The 7,500-nt window shown below is 34.7% G+C and overlaps 1 protein-coding gene across 4 annotated transcripts in view; it reads right to left on the bottom strand.

The window, feature by feature from the left end:
• Positions 1-7,500, bottom strand: part of tun (tungus) — a 285,848-nt gene that overhangs the window by 241,889 nt on the left and 36,459 nt on the right. Inside the window, exon 1 of one of the 4 annotated variants that reach the window (XM_068383098.1) lies at positions 446-477. The exons of 2 other annotated variants lie outside the window; for them this stretch is intronic. The gene's annotated coding sequence lies outside the window, so the exon portion shown is untranslated. Of the gene's footprint in view, positions 1-424; positions 478-7,500 lie in introns of those variants that run through there. One more of the 4 variants, XM_068383101.1, reaches the window with a different exon arrangement.

The raw sequence follows: 7,500 nt of genomic DNA on the forward strand, positions 1-7,500 counted from the left end.
CACACACACACACACACATATATATATATATATATATATTAATATATATATATATATATATATATATATATATATATATATATACAAATAAATAGATACATCGATAGACAGATACAATTACAACGAGCAAAGCACACCGTAGTGAATAGAGAAATTTCCACAATATTCCTCACTTAGTTTACCTATAGTTTCCTCATACTTACGTTCCTTGCCCTCACCAAAACAGGAAATAAAAATATGATGCCAAACACGAAAGGAATCTGAATATGACAAAGCTAAAAATTCCAGTATTTACAACAACAACAACAACAGCAACAACAACAACAATAAGAGGAACGTTTAACAATAACAACAACAACAATAGCAAAACACTAGAACGCCAAGAAAGCCAGTAATATGAAGCGAATCATTGCACTGCTCGCACAAGACCGAAGCTCATAGCGACCGATAAAGGTTGTGCCGCACTCAAAGGGGAAATGTTCACTGGCCGTTCTCATGTTGGATGTTGCCAACACCCACAAGGGCTGCATCTAAAGAAGAGAGAGAGAGAGAGAGAGAGAGAGAGAGAGAGAGAGAGAGAGAGAGAGAGAGAGAGACTCTCAGACAATGTAGAGAGTTGGGTAAATAATGAATACATTTGTACGCACGCACTAAATTATAGTGTACTTTATACGCGTAGGTATGGACATGTAGAATCGCACACATACAGACACACACGCACACACACACACACACACATATATATATATATATATATATATATATATATATATATATATATATATATGTATATATATAAATATATATATATATATATATATATATATATATATATATATATATATATATATATATGTGCGTGTGTGTGTGTGTCTGTATGTGTGTGATTCTACATGTCTATACTTACGCTTACAAAGTACACTATAGAGTTATAGGATTTCTCAGTACAGAGATTGATCAAATTTGTTCACTATTTAAAATTTGAATTTTTCTTCGGATGAAACTTGTTCATCTTTGCGGTAGGTTTTACATCAACAAAGCCTTAATTCCAATGTCATTTCAGGGAAAACAAATGGGGCATCTCGGAAAAAAGCACCTAATTTAAAGATTTAAAAGTTGTTCATTAATGGCAGAGCCAAGGGATACTGACAATGCCCTAGAGACCTTTCATATTCACATATGATAAGCAACCAAGCCCACACCCCTCTCCATCAAGCTACGACCAAGGAGGGCCAAGCAATGATGGCTGATGACTCAGCAGGTAGACCTATAGGCTCTCCCAAAACCCTTAACCTAAGTTCACAAGGATTGTGAGGTTACAGACACTTACAAGAAACTATCGAACTTGAGTGGGTCTTAAGTCCTAGTCCAGCAAATCGCCTGGCAGGGACATTTCCAATACGCTAGTTGGACCCCTTTTCATCAAATTTGGTTTGCGCCCTGCTAATACATACGCGCAAACTCATACACACAAACATACACACACAAACATGAAAAAATCAGCATCTTTCAATATTTCGAATAGGCATTATGCAGACACGTAGAAACGGATACACACAGAGGCATATCCTTAAGGTAAGGTGTAAGTGCGTACTCCGATCATTACTTAGTGTCGGAATTAAGACCGTGATATTAATTAGCCACTCTACACTTACTTCAAAGTCCAATATATTTGAGCAATGATTTTAAAGACTGGAAAAAAAATCGAAATTACTATTTTAACATAATTTCTAAAAAAAAAAAAAAAACAATCTGAGTCTCTTGTTTAGAAGACAGCAGTTATACAGTATATTGTTTTTAGATATTATAATAAAAATTATACTACATCTGCAAAAGAAACTTTTTGGCAAAATGGAATTCCTTTAATTTATAAGGAAATTTCCTTAACACTCATAGAATTTCTGTAATTTACAATGAAATGTTTTTAACTTACAATGATATTTCAATAACTTACAATAGATTTTCTTCAACTTTTAGACAGGAAGAAGAGATCATACCGAGTTTTGAAATATAGTTTCTGCATTCTTCGACCGCCATTTGGCAAGCAATAGACGACGAGAAAAAGAGATATCTGGCACAATGCTCAAAAGGGCTGTTCTCTCTCTCTCTCTCTCTCTCTCTCTCTCTCTCTCTCTCTCTCTCTCTCTCTCTCTCTCTCTCTCTCTCTCTCTGAAACAAAAGAAAGTTGAGGGATCTTGTTAGTATAATTTTCCATGATTGGTGCAGATCTGTTCAGTCTTTATTACCTTCACTGTCCATTTTTTGTGAGAACGATTACGTCAAAGCTTCAAGCCGGATTTTCTCTAAATTTCAAAAAATTATTGTCCTCCGGAAAAAAAAAACCCATTAAACTCTGGATCCAGACCGCGATTCTGGTTATTATTGTTATACTTATAAACGAGATTCATTCACGGTCAACATATGAAAAAGGGTCTAAGTAAATATTGACAATCTTCATTGCAAAGATATTAAATTTCTGATTGCTCTTTCTACTTGTCACACTAAGTTTCATTCCATTGCCAATATTTGATATTGTTTTCCAGAGTCTGTTAATCTCTGATTGTTCTTTCGACTCGTCACAGTATGTTTCGTTCCATTACCAAACTTAGAGATTATCTTCCAAAGTCTGTTAATCTCTGTTTGCTCTTTCGACGTCACAGTACAACCTTAGAGCTTATCTTTCAAAGTCTGTTAATCTCCGATTGTTCTTACTACTTGTCACGGTGTGTTTCCATCTATTTCCAACCTTAGAGCTTATCTTCCAAAGTATGTTATCTCTGATTGCTCTTTCGACTCATCACAGTATGTTTCGTTCCATTGCCAACCTTAGAGCTTATCTTGTAAAGTCTGTTAATCTCTGACTGTTCTTACTACTTGTCAAGGTGTGTTTCTTTCTATTTCCAGCCTTGGAGCTTATCTACCGAAGTCAGTAAATCTCTGATTGCTCTTTATACTTTTCATGGTGTTTCGTTCCATTGCTACCCTGAAAGATTATTTTCCAGAGTCTGTTAATATCTGATTATTCTATCTACTTATCACGGTATGTTTCCTTCTATTTCCAACCTTAGAGCTTATCTTCCAAACTCTGTTAATCTCTGATTGCCCTTTCTACTTGTCACGGTATGTTTCCTTCTATTGCTAAACCTAAAGCTTATCTTCAAAGTCTGTTACTCTCTGATTGGTCTTCATACTTGTCATGGTATGTTTCATTCCATTGCCAACCTTGGAGATCACCTTCAAATCTCTGTTTGCTCTTTCTACTTGCCACGGTATATTTTGTTCGAGTGCCAACATTAGTGATTATCTTTCTGAGTCAGGTAACCTCTGATTACTCTTTCTATTGGTTATGGTAACTTTTTCTCTTGCTACACATAGAGCTTATCTTCCTGAGTCTGTTAATCTCTGATTACTCTTTCTACTTGTCACGGCACGTTTCCTTCCATTTCCAATTCTAGAGCTTATCTTCCAGTCTGTTAATCTCTGATTGCTCTTTCTACTTGTCACGGTATATTTCGTTCCATTACCAACCTTAGAGATTATTTTTCAGAGTCTGTTAATATCTGATTGCTCTTTCTAATTGTCACAGTATATTTTCTTCTATTTCCAGTCTTAGAGCTTATCTTTCAAAGTCTGTTCATCTCTAATAACTCTTCTTCTTGACACGGTATGGTTTGTTCAATTATAAACATTGGAGATTATTTTCCAAAGTCTGTTAATCTCTAAATGCTCTTTCTACTTGTCACAGTATGTTTTGTTCCATTTCTTACATTAGTGCTTATCGGCCAAAGTGTGTTAATCTTCCAATTTCTGTTAATCTCTGGTTGCTCTTTCTACTAGTCACGGTATGTTTTGTTCCATTGCCAACCTTGGGGATATCTTTACAGTCTGTTAATCTCTGGTTTCTTTTTCTACTTATCAAACTATATTTCCTCCTATTTACAACCTTAGAAATTATCTTCCAAAGTCTGATAATCTCAGATTGCTCTTTCTACTTGTCATGATATGTTTCGTTCCATTGTCAGCCTTGGATATCATTTCCCAGAGTCTGTTAACCTTTGGTTACTTTTTTTCGTTCCATTGCCAACCTTGGAGATTACTTTCCCAAGTCTGGTAATCTCTGATTTCTCTTTCTACTTGACACCTTATGTTTTCTTCTATTGCTAAACTGAGAACTTATTTTTCTGAATCTGTTAATCTCTAATTATTCTTTCTACAGGTTATGATAAGTTCTTCTATAGCCAGACTCAGAGCTCATCTCCCCGAGTTATTAATCTCTGATTGCCCTTTCTACTTGTCAGGGTGTGTTTCCTTCTATTTCCAACCTTAGAACTCATCTTTCAAAGTCTGTTATTCTCTGATTGCTCTTTCTACTTTTCATGGTATGCTCCGTTCCATTGCCAACCTTAGAGATTACTTTCCACAGTCTGTTAATCTCTGATTGCTCTTTCTACTTATTACGGTATATTTTCTTTTATTGCCCAACTTAGAGGTTATCTTTCTGAGTCTGTTAATCTCTTATTACTCTTTCTACTAGTTATGGTATGTTTCTTCTATTGACTAACATAGAGCTTAACTCCCTTAGTGTGTTATTCTCGCATTGCTCTTTCGACTCGTCACGGTATCTTTCCTTCTATTTTCAACCTTATTGCTCATCTTCCAAAGTCTGTTAACCTCTGATTACTTTTTCTACTTATCACAGTATGTTTCCTTCTATTTCTAACCTTAAAGATTATCTTCCAATGTCTGTTAATTTCTTATTGTTCTTTCTACTGGTCATGGTATATATCGTTCCATTGCCAACCTTGAAGATTATTTTCCAGTTTGTTAATCTCTGATGGCTCTTTCTATTTTTCACAATATTTTTCGTTCCATTGCTAACCTTGGAGATTATTTTCCAGAGTATACTAATCTTTGATTGTTCTTTCTACTTATCACGTTATGCTTTCTTCTATTGCCAAACTTGGAGCTTATCTTTCAAAGTCTGTTGATTTCTTATTGGTCTTTTTACTTGTCATGGTATATTTCATTCCATTGCCAACCTTGAAGATTATTTTCCAGTCTGTTAATCTCTGATTACTCTTTCTACTTGTCACGGTATGTTTTCTTCTATTACTAAACATAGAGCTTATCTTTCTGAGTCTGTTAATCTTTGATTGCTCTTCCTACTTGTCAGGGTGTGTTTTTCTCTATTTTCAGCCTTAGAGCTTATCTTTATGAGTGTTAATCTCTGATTATTCTTTCTACTGGTTATGGTATGTTTTTTTTTTTTTATTGCCAGACTTAGATCTTATTTTCCTAAGTCTGTTAATCTATGATTGTCCCTTCTACTTATCATTGTATGTTTCTTTCTATTTCCAACCTTAGAACTTATCTTCCAAAGTCTGTTAATCTCTGATAGCTCTTTCTACTTCTCTCGGTATGTTTCGTTCAATTGCCAACCTTAAAGATTATTTTCCATAGTCTTGTAATCGGTGATTGCTCTTTTTATTGCCAAACTTAGAGCTCATCTTTCAACGTCTGTTAATCTCTGATCGCTCTTACTACTTGTTCTGGTAGTTTTTTTTTTCTATTGCCAAACTTAGAGCCTAACTCCCTGAGTCTGTCAATCTCTGATTGCTCTTTCTATTCGTCATGGTATCTTTACTTCTATTTCCAACCTTACAGCATATCTTCCAAAGTCTCTTCCAGGATGCCAGAGAACTTCAAATCAATCAATCAATCAATCCAAAGTCTCTTAATCTCTGATTGCTTTCTACTCGTCACGGTATGTTTCCTTCTATTGGCAAATTTAAAGCTTATTTTTCTGAGTCTGCTAATCTCTGATTATTTTTTTTATTGGTTATGGTATGTTTCTTCCATTGTCAAACTTCGAGCTTATCATTATAAGTCTGTTAATCTATGATTGTTCCTTCTACCTGTCACAGTATGTTTCCTTCTATTTCTAAAATCTATAGCTTATTTCCCAAAGTCTGTTAATCTCTGATTGCTCTTTCAATTTATCACGGTATGTTTCATTCCATTGCCAACCTTTGAGATTTTTTTTCAGTCTGTTAATCTCTGATTACTGTTTTTACTGGTATGGTACGTTTTTTTTTATTGCCAAACTTAGAGCTTATATTCCTAAGTCTGTTAATCTATGATTGTTCCTTCTACCTGTCACAGTATGCTTCCTTCTATTTCCAAATGTAGAGTTTATCTTCCAAAGCCCATTAATCTCTGATCACTCTTTCTACTTGTCACGGTATGTTTTTTTCTATTGCCAAACTTGGAGCTTATCTTTCTTATTCCTAATCTCTAATTACTCTTTCTACTGATTATGGTATGTTTTTTCTATTGCCAAACTCTGAGCTTATCTTCCTGAGTCTGTTAATCTCAGATTGCTCTTTCCATTTGCAAGCGCAGATCTAGCAATATCAAAAGAGGGCTGGTCGGAAAACATGATTAAAACAGTCGGGTGGTTGGGGAGCACTGTAAGCCCGGGGATGTTGACGAAATCTTAAGCTATTTTAGTGCCACGATTCCTGTTTTTGTAACCATTTTCACCTTATAATTAAATATTATAAAAAACTGCATTATGTAATAACAGCATCTCGATAAAATATATAAATCCTTTCAGCAGTAATCTGTACAATTTCTTTAATTATATGATTATACAATGCTGGGAAACCTCATCATCTAAAGAATATTCTGGAGTTATGTCTGTAAATATTGGAGCGTCTTCATCCTTCCGTTTAACTGTAAAAACCAATAGCAATTGTTGACTCGTCGAATTGTAGTTAGTCTCTTCAGTTCTTCCAACGTTGAATCATATTAGAAACAATATCTTCATTTCAAGCTCATATGTAATGAACTTTTAACACGAGAGAGAGAGAGAGAGAGAGAGAGAGAGAGAGAGAGAGAGAGAGAGAGAGAGAGAGAGAGAGAGAGAGAGAGAGAGAGAGAGAGGATGAATTCAATCTTCCACGTGTCTTTTACCACCTTCTAGCAGCAATTACTGAACAGAAGATGTTGATTATTTAGTTTTAGTTTTATCAAATTTCGAAGGTTTCCGTAAAATCCAAGCTTTCTATCACGAAACTTTCTAAATTTCTTCATATTGGACTATTTTTTATTTCTTTGAAAATTTTCCTTTCTTCCATTTCCATCCTATATACTGTACTATTCTTTTATAGAAGCAATAAAGACCACCATACCATACTAGCTACCTATTAAATTAAAACCTAGGCTTTGTTTGCAACATGCATTACACTGAGAACCGGTAGTCTTATTGAACAATTATAGAATTATGGAGTTTTCATGCCACGGATATTTGTTAATCATGTCACATTTCGATATTAAAAATGATATTGAACAAAAATCATAGCAACCAAATTACATTATTATTCCATTTGAATCTCCAATTTCAATAGACAAGGTTTGCACCAGATACTGACTGAACAGAAATAAAGCTAACAGATAAAGCATCCACTTCAGAATTTTCTAAGAATTGATCCTACTCCG

The sequence above is a fragment of the Palaemon carinicauda genome, chromosome 11 (genome assembly GCF_036898095.1).
Source record: "Palaemon carinicauda isolate YSFRI2023 chromosome 11, ASM3689809v2, whole genome shotgun sequence".
NCBI classification, from domain to species: Eukaryota; Metazoa; Arthropoda; class Malacostraca; order Decapoda; family Palaemonidae; genus Palaemon; species Palaemon carinicauda.